The 19,796-nt window shown below is 50.6% G+C and overlaps 1 protein-coding gene across 2 annotated transcripts in view; it reads left to right on the forward strand.

The window, feature by feature from the left end:
* Positions 1-389: 389 nt before the first annotated feature.
* The window catches only part of FYN (FYN proto-oncogene, Src family tyrosine kinase), a 257,337-nt gene continuing 237,930 nt past the window's right edge, over positions 390-19,796 (forward strand). The window contains exon 1 of one of the 2 annotated variants that reach the window (XM_075554660.1): positions 390-828. The gene's annotated coding sequence lies outside the window, so the exon portion shown is untranslated. The remainder of the gene's footprint in view (positions 829-19,796) is intronic. The other variant, XM_075554659.1, reaches the window with a different exon arrangement.

The raw sequence follows: 19,796 nt of genomic DNA on the forward strand, positions 1-19,796 counted from the left end.
GGTTCCCTCGGTTTGGGGAGCCCAGGAGGTGCCAATCTGCAGTGGCATCAGCAGCCTTCCGCAAAGCGGAAACTGCAGCTCACACGTCTCCTTTGTACGCCCTACCTCACCACCTCGCAAACTCCACGAACCCTTGTAGACGACACTCCTCCAACCTGGCATCCCCTCGCACACCCTACACAGCACGCACGCCAGGATGCCTGCTGCCACAGTAACGCCAAACCCACTCCGTGGCCCCACCCCACGAAAGCCCCGCCCCTCCACAGAAACCAATGGTTGCCGCCCGCAGCTCTCGAGGGGCCCTCTGATAGGACAGCGGGGACTGCCACTCTCCGGGCGCGTCCCGCCCCGCCTTGCTTCCCTCCAGCGCCGGAGGGGCCCGAGCATCAGCAGGAGTAGCAGCGAGCAGCCGCGGCGGCGCCGCGCGTCGTTGCAGTTGCGCCATCTGTCAGGCGCGGAGTCGGCGGGGAGGGGGCTGCCGTGCGAGAGGAGGAGGGGTCGCGGCGATCCGAAGGCCGCCAGAACTGCCCGTCGGCCGGCCGCGCCGCAGAGGCCAAGCTGCTGCCCCGAGCCGCGCGTGTTCCGCGGTCCAGGCGCGCGGCGCTTCTCCCCGCGCACCGAGGGCTCCCGGGCTCGCACAAAGCCGCCGGCCGCGCCGCCCCGGGACCCAGCGGCCGGGCCGGGACACCCCGGCGCCGCCCTCTCCGCGCTCGCGGAAGGCCCCCGGTCCCCTGCCCGCCGACCAGCAGCCGGAGCCGCGTCGGCCGCGCCGGAGGAGGGCGGGGAGAGGACCATGTGAATGGGCTCCGGAGCCTGAGCGCCGCACAGGTAAGCGGCCCGGGGTGCGCGGGAGGCCCGGGGATGCTGCGGAGCGCCGGCGCTGGGCGCCCGGGTTTCGCGCCGCCCCCGCCGCGGGGCCGCCCGCCGCAGTCACTCGGCCGCCGCCTCCTGCAGGGCAGTTGGCCGCGCTCGGGAGCTGCCCGCGGCCGCGCTGGGCACACCGCTGCGGAGGGCGCCCGAGGGAGCGCGGGGATGCGGGGCCCAGTTCCTCGGCCGCCAGTTGGAATGGGAATTGCCTAGGGGACGAGACTGGTCCGGACTCGGGCTCCGCCCCCGCTCTCCTTTCGGGGGGGCCCCCAGCGGGGACCCGGGCTGTGTGTGTTGTTTTAATGTCAGGGATGATGTAATCACTTAATAATTGATGCCCCTTGCTGCTTCCCTTCTCACCCCACCCCACCCCGGCCCCGCTCCACCTCTCGGCCTCCTCCTCCCTCTGCGGCCGGCCGCCGCCTTCCCCTTCGCATCCTCCTCCTGCCTATTTCTGGCATCTCCCTTGCACTTCCCCCATCCTCCCTTTCACTCTTCCTGAGCCAGCCCCCACCCACCCTTCCCCTTCCCGGGTGTCGTAGCCTACCCTCCTCTTCCTCTGTGTACCCGCTACCCCCACCCCCCAGCCCAGCTCCTCTCTCCTCCTTTCCCGATCGCTGGATTTCCTCCCGACTTCCCTGGATCCGTGGCGGTTTTGTTTGGTCGCCTCCCTTCTCTTATCTGTGCGACCATAGGCGGAGGGGCCTGGGCCAGCCAGAAAGAGGCCGGCGAGCCTGGGTCGGGGAGGGGATTGCAGGGACTCTTTGAGAAGAGGGATAATAAAGTCATCCTGCTTGCCTCTCCCACCCATAAATCACACAGGGTTCTTGTGTGTGTGAGTGTGTGTGTGTCCGCGCGCGTGTGCGAGAGAGACTGTGACACACAAAGGGCTCTTTCAGAAGAGACACACAAAGTAGCTAAGGATGGGCCCGATGCTTGTTTCTCTAACCGGGGCTTCCCTTTCTCTCAGATGAAGCAATTGGTCTTCTTTCTTAGAGTCTTCCTGCCACATTTACCCGGAAAATAAAAGGCCCCAGATACAGGGTGGCAGGTGTCTGCATTTGGCTGTGTGCATGGACTGGCAGCTGCAGCACCCTAGATTCAAGGAGAAAATGGTTACAGCATCTGGGGCTTTGCATGACTTTACTAGGTAGTTTCCCTTCCTTTCGTACTCGTCCATTTTGGGTGTGGGGGCGGGGGAGGTTGGGTACCACAAGTTGAGGTTGGATACATTGACATGAGAGTCAGGAATTTCGTGTGTGAGTGGGATAATTGAATTAGTGTTCCTTAAGAGTGACTTGCTGCATCTCCCAAGTCTCAAGGCCACTGCGCCGAGGCCTTTTGAAATGAAATCTCATCTGCCCAGTGATGTTGGTTTCCCCTTATATTTAGATCAGTGTGTGGAGACATTAAAACAAACAGCATTGAATTGGCACATGGAGACAGTGTCTGTGTCTTGCTTCAGCTTGTAGCCTTCAGCTGCCCACCTCCTTCCTTGCAGCACCCAAGCAACTGCAGTACTTTCCACCCTTTGTACTCTCTTTCTCCCCAGTCCTGCCCCGTGGGGACTGTGCTTTCCGAGGAAGGGATCTTCAGACTTCTAGAGGAAGTGGTTTGTTAACTATCTAAGACTTTGGGGACGCTGAGATATGAATGGGGCTATAGAAAATCTTTTGACCGAACTCTGAACCATTTGCTTGATGTTCCTCTTAGAGAGGAAATGTGCATGTAAATCTGGGAGCTTCTAGAAGCTCCCTTTTATAAGCCTGTTAGATCCCTGTTTAGTTGATCATGCCAAAGCTTAGGTTGGATGAGTGTGTTCCGACGAGCATGGCTCTATGACTGTTCTCAGTGAGGTTGTTGTCACATGCTGTTGAGTCAGTTCTTAGTCATAGTGACCCTATGTGCAACAGAACCAAAGTTTTGCCACATCAACAGTTGGAGGTCCCCAAAGCTTTACTCCATCCATGTAATCAAGGTCGACGCTAGGGGTACTTTCAAGAGGTAACCCCCTCCCCCCCCCCCCGGTCGTGCTTTGGGTGCCTTCTAACCTGAGAGGCTCATCATCTTATATCAGTGTCTCACTGCTATCTCTGAGGTCTTCATTGGCCAACTTTGTTAGAAGGACTAGGAAGGTCTCTAGTCCTAGTCTAGACTAGGAGGGCCTCATTCTTCTTAGACTGTCTTAGTCTGGAAGTGCCGATGAAACCCTCCTCCATGGGTAACCCTGCTGGCAGTTGAAGTATTTGGCATAGCCACTGGCACGACAGAACTACACGCTAGCCACTGGTTGGACAACGAACTGACAGATGAGTTTGTGGGTTATATGCAATAGCACAAGCTTATTTCTAAAGACTTTTATTAGGAAAGAGTTGTTCTGGTTCATTAAATATTTACTCCTGCACTTGCTAAGGACATCCATCAGAGAACTTTTGCATTTGAAAAAGCAATGGGTTAATGAGTGTGCTGTAAGAATAAAGGGTGTGTTAGATTCCAGAGCGAGGAAGGACAGCCAGTGCACGGTAAAAGCACACACTGTTGACCAGGCTAAAGAGACTTCGTGGAGAAGGTTGAAAGTGCAAAGCCCCCAGTCCAGCACAAACCACGCAACTGTCAGTGTCCATGCTCCATGTGTCTGGCTTGTTTTGAAGTCTCCAGCCCTATCGGACTCACTTAGGGAAGTCTTACTTACCCTTCAGGGTCCAGCTTAAATGTTGTCCCTTGTGTGGCGCCCTCCCCACCTACACCCTCCAGACACGTTAGCATGCCTCCTCTGCAAACATTTGTGTTTGTCACGCCATGCCCCCCGCACCAACTAATTTCTTTTCAAGCTTCAATAGCACATTGTCTTCGAGGTGATTCTGACTCAGGGTCACACTGTGACCTTACATGGGATTTCCAAGATGATCAGTCTTTACAGGAGCAGGCAGCCTCATCTTTTCCCCATGAAGTGGCCAGTGCATTTGAACCACCAACCTTGCTTTGATAGCGAACATTGGAGCATGGGTCTGTGTTCACCACTGCTTGGTATATGCATAATGAAAAGAAACCCGGTCTCATTTCTCTTGTTTCCTACCAAGTGGTACTTAGGGGTCCCTAGTGTGAATTGGGTCCTTGGTCTCCGTATCAATTAGGCTAATTCAGTAGCGGAAGGCCCTCAATGAGATGGAGGGACACAGTGGCTGCAGTAAGGGGCTCAAACACAGCAACTGTTGTGAGGATGGTGAAGGACTGGGCAGTGTTTCCTTTCATTGTCCGTGGGGTCACTATGAGCTGGAACTGACGCTGTGGCACCTCACAATAACAACACCACCTTAGTAGGTTTCCTCACCACTGCCCCCAGTGGCCCCGTGTGTGGCCATGTGGAGCTGTGTGCCTTAGGGTGTTCAGTGGTTGATTTTTCCGAAGTAGATCAGCAGGCCTTTCTTGCAAGGCACTTCTGGGTGAAATCAAACCTCTAACCGTTCATTAGCAGCCAAGCTCATTAGTTCCTTGCACCACCTAGCGACTCCACTCAACAAACAGGTCCTATTTAATATAATGACTCAAAAGCTCCATCTAGACTTCTATCCTTTCTCAAAAGAGTCCACACTGGGTGTTTCCGGTCCGTGAGTGACGTTCTTCCATGCAGTTACTGTGGATGCCGCACTCCTGTCTTGTAGCATCACTCTCTCGTGTTCCATTGGAACCTGCTTGCCACAGACAGAAAGCACAGAAGCGGAAGTAGAGGAGTACGCCCATGTTTTAAATGCCTTGACCCAGAAACGACGCCCACCACTTCCACTCCCATTCGGTACGGGAGGACCGGCTAGATGTCCACGTTTTTGTTTTGTTTTTTAAAACTTTCTATTGTGAATTCGGTGAAGGCTTACAGTGCTGATTACCAATTTGTTTTTTAATAGTTCATTAACAGAGACTTCACATATCAGACAGTTTAATTGTTCAATCATATTAAGAAGTATGCAACCATCAGCACAATCAATTTCAGAACATTTTCTTTTGGGACTTGTGGTTAGCTCCCCTTTGTCACCGCCATCTTCCCCTGCCATGCCCCTAGACCAGGTGTCCTCAAACTACGGCCAGCGGGCCACATGCGGCCCGCCAAGGACATTTATCTGGCCCGCCAGGTGTTTTTGCTCCATTTTTTTTACTTCAAAATAAGATATGTGCAGTGTGCAAAGGAATTTGTTCATAATTTTTTTTAAAAACTATAGTCCGGCCCTCTAATGGGCCTGAGGGACAGTGAACTGGCCCCCATTTTAAAAGTTTGAGGACCCTTGCCCAAGACAGTTATCAATGCAGGTACTATCTCTATAGATAACCTATCCTGGATTTTCTCTACAGAAAACCATCCAAAACACAAACAGGAAGCAAAGAAACAAATAGACAAAACCAATGACAAGGACTAGACAAAACATAGGGAAAAAACCTCAAGCAAAAAGAGGACAATATTAAAAACTGAAACAACTTCAAAGTGGGTCAAAAGGGAGATTAAGTGATAATGTGTTAAATTTTAATTTGACTACATTTTCCATAATCAATGTTTATAGGCTCGCTTTCACATCCCTGGACGGTGTCTAGAGTGCCTCCGTTGGAGGCTTAGTACCTGCGGGGACCCTGCACGTGGACTTAGGGCTTCCACTGTCATCCAAGGCCTTCTGTGAACCAGGTGTTCCCCTTTTAAGCTCTGCTCCTGCTTCCTCCTTCTGATTTGGGTTTTATTATTTATCATCCTTGGATCATGTAGGCTGGTGTGCTACTTCCACATGAACTTAGTTGACACCTTACTTAGATGTCTGCTTGGTTTAAAACAAGCCTTGAGGACCCCAGACACTGTTCTTCCGGATAGGCTGGCCCTGTACGGTTATCATCCCTTCATCTGCAGCGGTCTCTGGTGGCACGTATCCAGGGGAGCCATGTCATAAGAGCTGTTTGTCCTTAGATTGCGGCTCGAAGTAAGCGTGAGCCCCTTTCTCTTTGGCTTATATGTGTCTGGTTCCCTTTAGAGACGTCATTATCATTTTATGATGGAGAGCATTGTAAATCTCCCCCTGAGGCAATGGGATAGAATTTAAAACACTGTTGAGAGAAGGAAATTATACTAGTATAGGGCAGCTTCAGGCTGAAATACGTGAATTGTTGACTTGTACAAATTAAACTCTAAAGTGACTGGGCACTATTTACACGAACAGTGGGATTGGTGATAGGGCAAACGTTCAATAACACTCATTGGCAAAGGAAGAACCTTGCCTACCCGACTCACACATGTCATATGAGAGCAAGGAGGGCATCAAAATAGTAAATACGTGGTGGTCCTGGGCCACCACTCTTTGGGCACCCTCTAAGCACGAGGTCTGAACCAAAGTCCAGCGGCCACCAGTCCCATGATCTTGGGATAGCAGCCACCTGCTGCTTCTCCTGCTAGGGCAGTTCACACTTGGGTCTCAAGTCTAAGAGAGTATGTTGGTTCCTTAAATCTGCTACAGGTGAGTTTGAGGTAAAAAAAAACAACAACAACCCAGTTCGTTTAGTGCAGTTGTTCACAACCTGTGGGTCACGACCCCTTTGGGGGTTGAATGACCCTTTCACAGGGGTCGCCTGATTCATAACAGTAGCAAAATTACACTTATGAAGTAGCAACGAAAATAATTTTATGGTTGGGGGTCGCCACAACATGAGGAACTGTATGAAAGGGTCGCGGCATAAGGTTGAGAACCACTGGCTTAGTGGGTTTCCACCTCAAATCCTTCTGGTGTGGCCCAGGAAGGATGCTGTCTGCTGGCCAAGGACAGAGTCCACAGTTCCAGTAGTTGACAGCACATGGCTTGGGTCGTCAACGGTTGGATAGAAACCAGGTCAAAAGTGCCCAATTAGGAACAAAGTACCTGGCACATTCTCCCTTTGGGTTCTAGATAAGAATAGTTAAGTGTCTTTTTTTCCTGATGGGAGGTGGTTCTACCCATTTTACCCACCAACCAGTGTCACTGAGATAGCCACGTCAAACCACAGGGGAGTCTGGATATGTAGTTTAGCCATGTGTTTAGAAAGAACAAAAATGACAAGAAGAAATGTTTATTATTATTATTATTTTGTGAACAGCTTTGTCACATACTGTGACCCTCAACAAGGGTGTGTGTAGACCCGTGGGCTTTACATTGGAGGGAAACCTGGAGGCGATACCATCAGTATCCTTATTTTGATTCAAAGTTTAGAACTCTCATTTCAAGCATATTTGAAAAATCTTGCTTTTTGCCATGTTTCATGTGGCTGTTTCCCACTCACTAATCTTGTGATGTAGGAGTCCTGGGGGCTTAGTGGTTACACATTGGGCTGCTGTCCTCAAGGTCAGCAGTTCGAAACCACCAGCTGCTCTGCAAACAGCCTCATCTCTCTCCATCGGCTTTAGCATCATCTCTCACCAGCATTAGCTGGTGGGTTTGAACCCCTGACCTTGCACTTAGCACCCCACCACTTACCTAACAGCACCATGTGGGCAATAAAAGAATGTTTTACAAATAACTTTAAGAATAGGGAAAGCAAAGCATCTATTCAGTCAGGTCCATAGGTGGGTTGGTAGGAGCATGTTAATTGTAGGTGGTCATTGCACCTGCCAGATAGGGGACTCTGGAGTTCAGGGGCAAAGGAGGTGTGATCCTGCTACAAGGAGTAAATTACCCTGCTAGTCTAGCAGACAGATGAGGGAGCCCTTGATCCCTGCTCTAAAGGGTTCTTCACAGGATGCAAAGGAAATGCAGAAGGAACAAGGCCTGGGAAAGTGGGGTGGTGAGCCCCCACTCCCACCCCGAAGGCTGTGGGGGCTAGAGGGCAGGCTGGGGAGAAAGTGTGTGTGATGAGGAGGAGGATTTAGCTGGGTGAGCATTGAGCGTTGTGGAGTGACCCTGGGAGCCAGAAGGAAACCCAGAGAGTAAGTGGACAGGCCGTTTGGGTAACTGCTAGGGTTGGGCTGTGGTCTGTAGCGAGATGGACAGAGGAGACGATGGGGCTAGGGGATACATCGATAGGTTCTTGTAAGTGTATTAAGTGCCATGAAGAGTTTTAAGTGGTCTTTTGACTTGATTTGTATTCTCTAAAAATCACCGACGCACAGTGTGGCCATTTGGCCAGAGATGGGCAAGACTGGAGCAGGGAGAGAGTTTTGGAAAATCAGATGAGTAATCACTAGGACTGAATGGAAGGAATGGAGGAGAAGAAAAAGACCGAAGATGGAAGGTTGAGTCCAGATATGTGGGTTGGGTGTGCAGAGAGAGGAGTCTTCGGGAAATGAAGGGGAAAGAGACATGTAGACAGGGGGTGCAGGAGAAGGCAAGGCGTGGGTGTGCAAAATCCTGTCTTCATCGTGGCCATTGGAATTTCCAGGGGCAGTACCGGTATATGGAAGGCAGTGGAATAAATGAGTCCAGACGGCATGAGGGGAGGTGACCAAGTCCTAAAGAGAAATGTGTTAACAGCAGATGACAAAATACTTGAAGCCGTGCTTGTGTGTAAGATCACCCAGGGAGAGCAGAGTAGAAAGCACAGACAAGGCTGAGGATGATTCAGAAACACAGGAGGAGGCAGCTGGCCTGCCCAGAGAAGAGGCCTTGGCAGGGTATTGAGTGAACTCAGATCCCCAGAAGAGAAAAGTTCATAGCCAAGGCCTGAGAGGCTAAGCAAGATCCAAAATGAAGAGGCAGTTGGCTTTAGCACCAAAGACACCTTAATCCAGCCAGAGCATCCTCAGTGGGGTACTCGGACAGGAAAGTCAACTGCCTAGAGAGTTTCCAAGACCGTCAGTCTTTATGTAAGCAGACTGACACATCTTCACACGGTCATTGTATTATGTATGATTGGAGCTTTAAATCCCGAGGATCCCCATTTGCAGAAGGCTTTGGATGCCGGTGAAAGTCCAAAATCCATTTGCAGAGCCCCCAAGTAGATTAGATCTCCGTGACTCCCTTCTGACCATTAACCAGGGATGAGAACGGTCGTGCCCCCAGGCAGAGTGCATTGGAAAGTAGATTACCTCCCCCCCTCTGCAGCCAGTCCAAGGACAGTCAGTCTCCTTTAGGGGCTAGCCTGGGGGTGTTCTTGATGGACAGTACTGAGGGTCCTCAAAGCACATGTCATGCCCCCCCCCCCCAGGCTCACCCTGACCACCTTGGCCTGAGACCAAACTTGTAAGCTCCTCTATCTAACATGGGGTACGTGTCCCAGTCATGGTACAGTTCCCGCTTCCGTAGTCCTACCTGTAACTGTGATGTATTATCTGCCACCCACCATGAAAGGGGCACAGTTTCCTTTGTCACCTGCCTTATCTAACTCGTGTCCCAACTGTGAATTCTCGGATGCCATTTTGGGCTCACACTAATGCGCGACAACCCCGACTTGGATGACGTGTCTCTGTCTTGTGTTTGTCCCATTTAAGACTTAATAAATGCTCTCCTTAAACTGTTTGCGAGGTTGGGGTCTCTTTTGTATGCTAAGACGTCAGTGGAATAGATCACAAGAGATCTAAGAGCCGTCACTCTCAGGGGACCAAATCCTCGCTAAAAGCTTTACAAGGGCCCGGGGCAGGCAGCCTAACCCCTTCGAGAGCGTATAGACCAGGGGTTCTCAACCTGTGGGTCGTGACCCCTTTGACAAACGACCCTTTCACAGGGGTCTCCCGATTCATAACAGTAGCAACATCACAGTTATGAAGTAGTAATGAAAATAATTTTATGGTTGTGGGGGTCACCACAGCATGAGGAACTGTATTCAAGGGTCTCAGCATTAGGAAGGTTGAGACCCACTGCATTAGACTAATGTGTTCATTGTATGTAAGAGAGAAAATGAGCTCCGGAGAGGTTCAATGACTTGTCCAAGGTTACAAAAGGAGCCAATGGCAAGGTCGCCATGTGACTCCAGTTTTGAGCCTTTCAGCCCCAGTGAGGGGTAGGTGAAGACCAAGGACAAGGGTAGGGGCCTGGCTCTCCTCCTGGCTGTGTGAGGTGGGCCAAGCACCCTAATCTCTCGGCTTACCAGTGGCAAGAACAACCTCAAAAGGGTGGCCGTCAGAGCTCAGGGCACTAGGAGAGGTCAAGCCCTCGGCACAGCGCCCCACCTGGAGGAAGAGCTAGGTACGCGCTGGCTGCTGTTGCTTATGAATACAGTTACGCGCCACACAGTGTCCACCGTACATCAACGGACTACGTATACAGCCGTGGTCCCATAAGGTTATCTCATATCACTTGTGCACAAAGCCATTGCTCTGCCAGGCATGTAATGGTTCAGTCTGCCCACAGTACAACCTGTAATACACATCTTGATAGTCATGAGAAACACCTAGGTTACTGGCTTCAGGAGCCCTGGTGGTGGAGCAGGTTACGAATCAGCCTGCTCACCACAGAATCGGCAGTTTGAAACCACCAGCTACTCCCAGGGAGAAAGACGAGGCTTTCAATCCCTGTAAAGATTGGCAGTCTCGGCACCTCACAGGCACAGTTCTGCCCCCTCCCCCAGGGGCGCTATGAGTTGCAACTGACTTGATGGCTGTGTGTCTGGTAGGAGACAGGATGTTGTGCACTGTACTTTCTGTCTAAAAATGTTACCGTCTTCCAGTGTATGCCCCACGCAGGCAGCAGCAGCCAGCCCCATGTGTCGCCTGTCTCTTGTGGTGTTCTCTCTTGTTTGACTTTCCGTGGAAAATATTACTGTGACATGCATGGTGGCTCCCAAGCGCAGCAAAGGCAGTGCTGGCGAGAGCAGCAGCACAGAGGCAGAGAGAAAGCCCCGCCTGGAGGGAAGCAAAAGGTTTCTAAACCGCAGGAAGGTGGAAAATCAGTGAGTGCTGTTAGTGCTCCCTGTGTAGGCATGTCGCCCTTGACGGTCACAAGAATCCTTAAAGACAGAGAAACAAAATCCCTTCTGTTTGGGATTGGCTCAATGAGAGCAATACGGCCGACAAAAATGTGAGTGACTCGCGCCAGTGTCAGCTATGGAGAAATTGCGCATTGCATGGACTAACAGAAGCCGTTACTGCTACATCACGAAGCTGGTTGCAGGCGCTGAGAGAAAGGCAGCACCAGATGAGATGCTGTTCGCACAGTGTCCAAATTACATAACATCTAAGTTCACAGGCTGCATCGTGGATGTTAAGACTGTGTATGAGTCCATAGGGAAGGGACGATGAAAATCTACTGTGTGCAAATAAGTACCTACTGACCATGTCGGAGACATATTTAGGTGGTTGACAGCAAGGTGGGAAATTATGTGGTATGACTGGAAACAGTGTATGTCTGTATGCATATAAATATATGGCTGTGTGTGCATATATATATTAATATCAGCAAGTCTTCTTAAGAAATGCAGAGATGTCTTTCTTTTTGAGGATGTCACATATGAAAGCTGTCTTAAGTTACCCCTTAGAACGGGCTTGTTTTCTCTTCGTCAGCGTTTACAGTGTAAATTACTCATTTACAATGTAAATCCCCTGAGTGCGATTTCAGAATGTCATCGTGATTTTTGGCAGGTAGAACAAGCTGTGGAGGAGGTAAAGAAAACACGGGCCCTTCACTTCATTCCTGTGGGGAGGGAAAAAAGTTATTTGAGTTATTTAGTGGAGTGTAATCAGTGCCTCTGTTTGAGCAAATCTAATATTAAGCCACTGAAACACACCACTAGCCCGAACAGTATTATCCAAATGGACTCGGGTGATACGCAGTACAGGCAGTTTAGGAATAAGTGACACTTTGGACTCGATTAGGGCACAGTAATCCTAGAAAGATATAAATTGAACTGGATTTATGGTCTAATAAAAACGTGGGAAGAAAAGATAATGCTTACTGACTTATGAAACTTTAACAATGTTTGTAAGGCCCCGCGTTGCCATCCTCTTTGGACGAGCGCACTTCCTTGTTTGCCTCCGTCTGTTCTCGGGATGACCTGCGTCGGGCCTCGCTCTGGACGGGAAACCTGGCGTGGGTCCTCGTTGTGGGTGTTTCTAGAAGTCGAGAGCATCCCTCAGGCCTCTGGGAGCCTGGGTCTCCAGCAGCCTCCGTTAGGCCGGGCAAATGTGTCGTGAGCGCCTGCTAACTGGAAGGGCCAATGGAAAACCACAATACCAGAAAGTCTTAGCCTATTGTCTGTGTCCATTAAGAAGGCATCTCTGGCCTCGTCCACCCCTCTCCGGGTTAATGTAAGGAGCACACATGACACCACAGCTCCTCCCTCCTCCCAGAATGCACCATAAAAATAATGACTGCCATTTTATTGATCCCCAGAGGCGTCTGTTAGTGCTTGGCATACAGTAATTTATGAAGTCATCACACCTCTATGAAGCAGGTATTATTAGCCACATGGGTCAAATGAGGAGACAGGGCTCAGAAAGATAAAGTCACTTGCCCATTGTCAGACAGCTCACAACTTGGAAAGACAGACAGGCAGACACGCTCTAGCTCGGCCGTGCGTTGGCTCCAAAGGTCTGGTTGCTCTTCCCTCTGGATCGGGTGGCTGAGGATCCACCTGCACCCTTACCCCATCGCAAAGCCTGGGCCCTGCTCAAGACTGACCTCCAGGGACGCCTGCCCGTTACTCCTTCCTCTGGGCTCCCCGAGCACTAGGTCTCCACTCATCGCCCTCATCACGCCCGACTAAAGCAGAGTCCAGGCAGCTGGAAAAATGTGGTGGTTGCTTTCGCTGATGGGCGAGATATCCGGAAGCCAGGGCAGCATCTTGGAATGTTATCCGTGGAGTATGATGATCATGCCATTCAACATGCGGGGAAACTGAGGCATAAAAAGCTTAAGTGATTTAGCCTGTGGACACACAGCTAGCAAACAGCAGACCTGGGCCCTGGCTCCCAGCAGTCTGCCTCTGTATACATCCAGTCAACACCCGGGTGTTGCCCCTCTCAGAGGACAGCATGGACCTGCGCATATGGCGCCAGTGCCCATCAGCTTGGGGCGCAGCATCCCCCAGCCAGCGCGCAGGAAACACCAGCCTTCCTGTTCTTCCATCCGCCGTAGGGCATGGACCCCAGGGCCTGGCCTGATGGGGAAAGAGCTATTGGGCAGCTGCCACGTGGCTGTCCTCTGTGTCAGTAGGTTTGGGTCGGCCAGGGTTGGGCGGTGTGAATATTTTCTGCATACGAGGCTGTCAAGGCCGGAAGGTCAGGAGGTGGGGCAACTCCTGGAAGACCAGGAGGACAGCTCAGGCAGTAGCTCTCAGCCTTGGTGGTAGCAAGAAATCAGGAGTCAGAAGACCTCTTCGCTTGCATTTTAAAAGAGTTCTCAGTACCTGCACCTTCTGAATGGTGCTGGTGTTGGAATTTTATCTGCTGAATCCAGACGCTTCCATTTTCTTCAGAGCGTCCCTCTTCCGGGTGCCCCAGAATAGCATGCTGTACATGGAGTTGTGTAAGGATTCCATCTGCTTGATACAGAAAAGTAGGACTTTCATGGGAAATTAAGAGAGAGCCAGCTCTCCTCTCCCACAACAAAGCCCAGGGCGCCTTCCCCAACCCTTTTCTTCTTTAATCCCCAGAAGGGAGGGGGTGGGGAGTGGGGAAAAATCGGCTGATTCTGTATTTCTGTGAAATCTTGCCCAATCTAAAAACACCACTGAGAAGGCAAATAAACACCAACCAACCGTTCCATTTCCTCACAAATGTTGTATAGGAGCAATAACCGTTTCAAATATTGCCACCTGTGAAAAATTCTGATTTTTGTTTCCATTTCACTTTAATTTTGTGCCAGGAGCTGTGTGCTCAGTTAGTTTCCTTGTGGTTGAAGCCCATGCACAGACACAAGGATATCTGAAAATGTCCAGACGTCTGTCCGTGGTTCCACCCCCACCCCACCCCCCCACCCCCGCTTCCTTCTCGGAATGTGAAGGCTCTGTTGCCTTTCATCGAAACCTTCTAGAAATGTGAGCATGGTGTCTCCTTGTTCTCAGGTGTAACCTAATGAACTCTAATATCCTGCCACCCTGGACCTCTGAACATCATCTCACACTAAAACGCCAGCGCCCTGTCAGTCCCGCTTTTCATGACGCGATGCTCAGTCTCCCGCCTCTCCACACGTGCTCTCCAGGCTGGCCCCTAGCTTCACCAATCAGGGTTACAGGTGCTTCCTCCCATTCTTCTTAGATTGAGTCAGGTGTTGGTCCATGTCCAAAGAGAGGTGCTGATGTAGATCGTGGGGCTCTGCTTTGCTCTTTACTAATCAGTCAGTGGATAGAAAAAGAAAGACCAAACGCCACAGGCTAGCATTGACCACCTTTATAGTCTTCATACACTCACGCGGAACCAAAACCCAAAAAATACAAACCAAGCTCAACTGCCATTGAGTCGATGCCAGCTCACGGTGACTCGATAGGACAGGGGCGAACTGTGTTGTGTAGAAAACCCCCTCTCTCCCATGGAGGGGCTGGTGGTCTCACACTGCTGACCTTAGGCTTAGCAACCTCATGTGCAGTGTCCTGTGCGCCCAGAGGACCTTCAGAACTGGGTTAAAATCAGGGAAGGTGCGTGCATCCGGGTTGTGTCCTCTCACCAAACTTCTTCAATATGTATGTTGAGCACACAATCGGAACAGTTAGATTTTACGAAGAAGAATGTGGGATCAGGAAGGAAGGCAGCCTTATTCACCACCTGTAGCGTGCAGATGACACAACCTGCTCGCTGAACGTGAGGAGAACTTGAAGCACTTGCCAATGAAGATCAAGGATCGCAACGTTCAGTGTGGATCACAGCTCAGTGTAGAGACAACACAAAGCCTCACAACTGGACCAGTAGGTAACATCATGATAAACAGAGATTGAAGTGGTCAAGGATTTCGTCTTGCTTGGGTCCAGTCAATGTTCATGGAAGGTGAATTCAAGAGATCAAATAACACATTGCCTTAGGTAAATCTGCTGCCCAGGCCCTTTTAAAACTGTCAAAAAGGAAGGATGTTACCTTACGGGCACAGTATTCTCCATTGCATGGTGTGCATATGAAAGGTGGACATTGAACAGGAAGACGGAAGTAAAACGAACGCATTTAAACTATTGTGCTGGTGAAGAGAGTATCAAGGACTACCAAAGGTACAGAGAGCTCTTCTGGGAAGAAATACAGCCAGAATGCTCCTTAGGAGCAAGAATGGAGAGACTGTGTCTCATGTACTTTGGACATGTTATCAGGAGAGGCCAGTCCCTGGGGGAGGCCAGCATGCTCGGTGAAGGAGCGAGGCAGTGAAAGAGAAGGCCCTGCAGGAGACGGCTGCAATGATGCGCAATTGTGAGGATGGCGCTGTTTCATGCTGTCCTCCCTAGGGTCGCCACAGGCTCGATGACACGGAGCAGTAGCAGTCCCCACGTTCTTACTCAAGCACACATGCCCATGCTTATTCGGCTAGACTAACTCTTGATCGAGCGGTTGTCAGTCTGCTATCTTGTTAACATAGGAGCTATGCTCGGCCTTTGTTTCCCTTTCCTTTCTGTCAGAAGTCTTTGCATTTCTTAAAGCATGCTGGTATCCCAGCTCTGGGAAGATCCTCCAGCCTTCTCACCCTCTTGCACTGAACATTAGTGACATGCAGATCTTAAACAGTACACGGAGAAACTCCACTGTCTTTCTATTCCCGTTTGCTGTGAAGCTCTTGAAGCCCTTTCCTAGTAAAGGATGCCTTACCTTGTTAGATCCTGAGATGAAGGATCCAAAGTTCAGAGGGTTTTGGTGACTTGTCCTAGGTCATATATTCAGTTGTTCATTTCATTTAGACTAGAATCCAGGTCTCCTAGAAATTTGTACATACAGGCCCTGTCTTCTCAAGACACTGTTGGCCCCATGGGGACTAAAAAAAAAAAAAAAGGTGGTTTGCTGGCCCACCTCCATCTGTTCCCTGACCCACTATAGCATGGAGCACACTGCCATTCACAGTGTAGATTCTCAGCAGATGTTTCTTCAGACGGGCCCTGAGTCAAGGCACCAGAATGTGTAACTGGTTCTCCGGGCATCTGTGGGACTGGGCTGGCATGTTTTGGGGTGTTGAGCTTCTGGAGTTTCTGGTACCTGATTCATTCCTCCCTAGTATTTATGGTTTGGTGACTGTGTCCTAGGCTCTTTTATTGACCACCACTGCATTTTTGAGGCCACTGGGGATTTAAGGAGTCCTGGCTGGTGCAAACAGTCAGGAGGCTCAGCTGCATGCCACAAGGGTGTAGCTTGGGTCCATCCAGAGAGGCCTCTGAAGAAAGGTGTGGTGATCAGATCTACTTCTGACAAGGCAGCCATTGAATCCCATGGTGCACAGTTCCACTTTGAGGCACACGGGGGTCATCGAGAGTCTGGGTGACTTCATGATCTCTTGTTGACTAGTTTTGTATTTAAAGATCCTCAGTTCAGAATCTTGAGCTTGGTGTTAAAAATTCAGGTATCATGGAAAGTGTTACTGTTGTCCCATCTGCCAACAAGGTTTCCACTAAAAAATGGAACATTATTGATAGTGTAGCAGTGACACGCAAGATCGGAAGGAAAATGCAGAATTTGAAATCTGGTGGAAACTGGGAAAGAGGGAGCCAATGGGAACTCCGGATTGTGCCTGGAAGCCTGTGGGGCTGGGGAATGGAGAGCAGGTGCTTAGTTCCATGCACCTCCCCATTCCCAGTGTCTCTGAGGAGCAGTTGACTGAGCCCAAGGCTGCCTTTCACCTAGATTTGCTTTGGGGGAGCCCTCTGTCCATGCATTCAGCTTGTTTGCTGCGTAGAACCATCTTCCGAAGGTTCTCCTTAGCCCCGCTTGGAGCACTGTCAACTTAGTTCTACCCTAAACTTAATTACACCCCCACCCCCCCAAAAAAGAAAAAGAAACAACAAACCCACTGCCATTGAGTTGATTCAAACTCACGGAAGCCTGTAGGGCAGAGTAGAGCATTGGGTGGCTTCAAACTGTGCCTCCAGGGCCCAGAAGATCCCACAAGGTCACGATGTAATACTTGCCCGGCCACAGCCGATGTCTGTGGGCCTTTCCAAGGAATGGCTGTCAGGAAAATGCTGTCCACAGTTGGGGAGGGAGGACTGCGAGCCGTTTCGGTCACAAAGGACAGGCAGGGTTTGGCAGCCCCGCATTAAGAAGAGCTTTCCTCAGCGCTGAGTGAAAAGCTCCCCGTGCATCCTCATTGATGGCTCCCCTGCCTCGACCTCCCCCGGATGCCAGGCTGGCCGTGTCTAAGGGATGGAGAACGTGGCCAACTCTTTGTGCATGCAAGGAAGCAGGCCACAGCCGAACTACCCGGCGCTTCCCTCTCCACTGGAAATGCCGCTGTGCGTTTTTCTCCACGCAGTGTTATTATAAAACTGTGCCCGCCCCTCTCCCCACCTTAAACGTGGTGTGCCCTCGCCATTGGCAAGTGCACTGTTCCTTTAGACTGGCACAGACTGTCCGCGGTTCATGTATTTATCCCATTTGATCATGTTCCGTTACTTTTGTACGGGACAATGCCAACATGACCATTTCCAGTCGGAGCAAGTCTCTAGCAGGCTGGCCGTGCCCCTCGCTGACATGCCCTTGTGCCGCTCAGCTCTGTACTTCACTATATGTCTACAAAATACCTGTTGGTGCGGATCTGAGGTTTCTGAGTTGGAGGTCTTACAAGTGTTTGCAGCATGTCTAGAGTGAGCTGCATCTTAAGGAAATGATCTTGTTGTTGTTGTTGTTGTTGTTGTTGTAAGGTGTCAGCGCTAGGCTCCCACATACCCTCGTGACTTTATGGGCAACAGGAGCAAACACTGTGCAGTCCCACCCTCACGATTGCTGGTGTGTCCCAGCCTGCAGTGCGGCCGCCGTATTAAGCCACTGATGAGAGTCTGGTTATTTATTTGTTTATGTTGGCCGAGACCGCTATGTTGTCTTCTCGAGCTGCCCTTTGCAAAGTTCTGTTTGGGTCTCTGACTTCATCTTTCTTCCCTTAGTTTTAGCCACTCTGCATTCTAAAGAGCAAGTTTCAGAGTCGCTTCTGACATCCACTTTGGCCTTTTCTTTCTCTCCTGTCTCTTTGGTGACCTTGTGCTTTCTTCCCAGGGGATGATCCTGAGGCCCTCCCACAGGTCGCCAGCCCCTCTGGCATTAGCGTTCATTGCATCAAATCTGTTCTTGAGATGCTCCCGAATCTATTCCGGTGGGACAGATTCAAGGTCATATTCGGACTCTCCTGGGCTTGCTTTCATTTTCTTCAACTTCAGCCTGAACTTCCATAGGAGCAATTGACGGTCTGATCCACCATCGGCCCCTGGCCTTGTTTTGGCTGGCGGTTTCTTGGTAGGTAATAAGAACTAGGTCCCCTTGCATTAGTAGTAGATCTTCCGTCATGGTTTAGAATTTAGATTTCGGTTGCACATAATGTTTTGGGTTCGGCCTTATGTTTCACCTCCTGGAGTAAAAACACAGTGATCCTACTTGCCAGTTACCTATCCCAAGCATCAACTATCAAGTACCCCAAGCACGCCTTTCCTTGTGGGTGAGTGGCCCGGTGATGACCTCTGAATAATGTCTTGCACGTGTCACTCACCAGATTCTTGATTTCCGACCAAGATTTGGAGGTGGTTCGATTCCAGGTAGAAAATGGCTAAGAGAGGCCTAGCAAGGGCGGCACTTGGAGAAATGGACCCTTGCCTATTTCTGATTGCACCTCAGCCCAGCTGTGCCATACGGGAAAGAGGCTAGTGAAGCAAAGTATTCGATGCCCAGATTTGGGTGCCCAGGGTTCTCTCTCCAAGGGATTAGACCCACAGCACTGCTCTCACCCACTTGGGGCCCAGCACTGCCACCATAAAGCAGGCCCGTGGCAGCGCTTGTCCCAGCGAGACGTCACATGGAGAAGGGCACAGAAGAGAGAGGGCAGGAGGGCCACAGAGAACGGAGTGGGCAGTGAAGCGAGACTGTGGTCAACACAGACTTCGCCCTCAAAAAGATTAGGATTAAAAGTAGCCCCGAACGGAAGGACCTTGGGCCTCTACTCAAACACTCCCCCAATGCATGAATACTTTCTTTTATTAAATTGGAACTCTATGATGCTCACTCTCCCGACACAACTGCTGGAGCCAAAGTGGGTGAACAAGTAAATGTGGTGAAGAAAGCTGATGGTGCCCGGCTATGAAAAGAGATAGTGTGTGGGGTCTTAAAGGCTTGAAGGTGAACAAGTGGCCATCTAGCTCAGAAGCAAAAAAGCCCACATGGAAGAAGCACACCGGCCAGTGCGATCACGAGGTGCCAAAGGGACCAGGTATAAGGCATCATGCAAAAAGAAAAAAAAGATATATGTGTGTATATGTGTATATATATACGTGTGTGTGTATATATATACCATATTGAATGAAGGGGGAAGTGCAGAGTGGAGACCCAAGGCCCAAGTGTCGGCCACTGGAGATCCCCTCATAGAGGGGTTTAGGAGAGGAGATGGGTTAATTAGGGTGCGAGGTAGTACCGATGAAGAACACAGCTTTCCCCCAGATCCTGGATGCTTCCTCCCCCCAACTACCATGATCTGAATTGTACCTTGCAGGGCTGGATAGGGCAGAGGTTGTACACTGGTACATATGAGGGCTGGAGGCACAGGGAATCCAGGGTGGATGATACGTTCAGGACCAAGGGTGTGAGGGGCGATGCTGGGAGAGTGGATTGGAAGGGGGTAACTGATTACAAGGATCCGCGTGTGACCTCCTCCCTGGGAGATGGACGGCAGAGAAGGGGGGGAAGGGAGACTCCGGATAGGGCAAGATATGACAAAATAACAGTGTATGAATTACCAAGGGCATATGGGGGAGGGGGGAGTGGGGAGGGAAGGGGAAAAAAAAAGAGGACCTGATGCAAAGGGCTTAAGTGGAGAGCAAATGCTTTGAGAATGATTGGGGCAGGGAATGTATGGATGTGCTTTATACAATTGATGATTGGGGCAGGGAATGTATGGATGTGT

Source organism: Tenrec ecaudatus, chromosome 7, assembly GCF_050624435.1.
Source record: "Tenrec ecaudatus isolate mTenEca1 chromosome 7, mTenEca1.hap1, whole genome shotgun sequence".
NCBI lineage: Eukaryota > Metazoa > Chordata > Mammalia > Afrosoricida > Tenrecidae > Tenrec > Tenrec ecaudatus.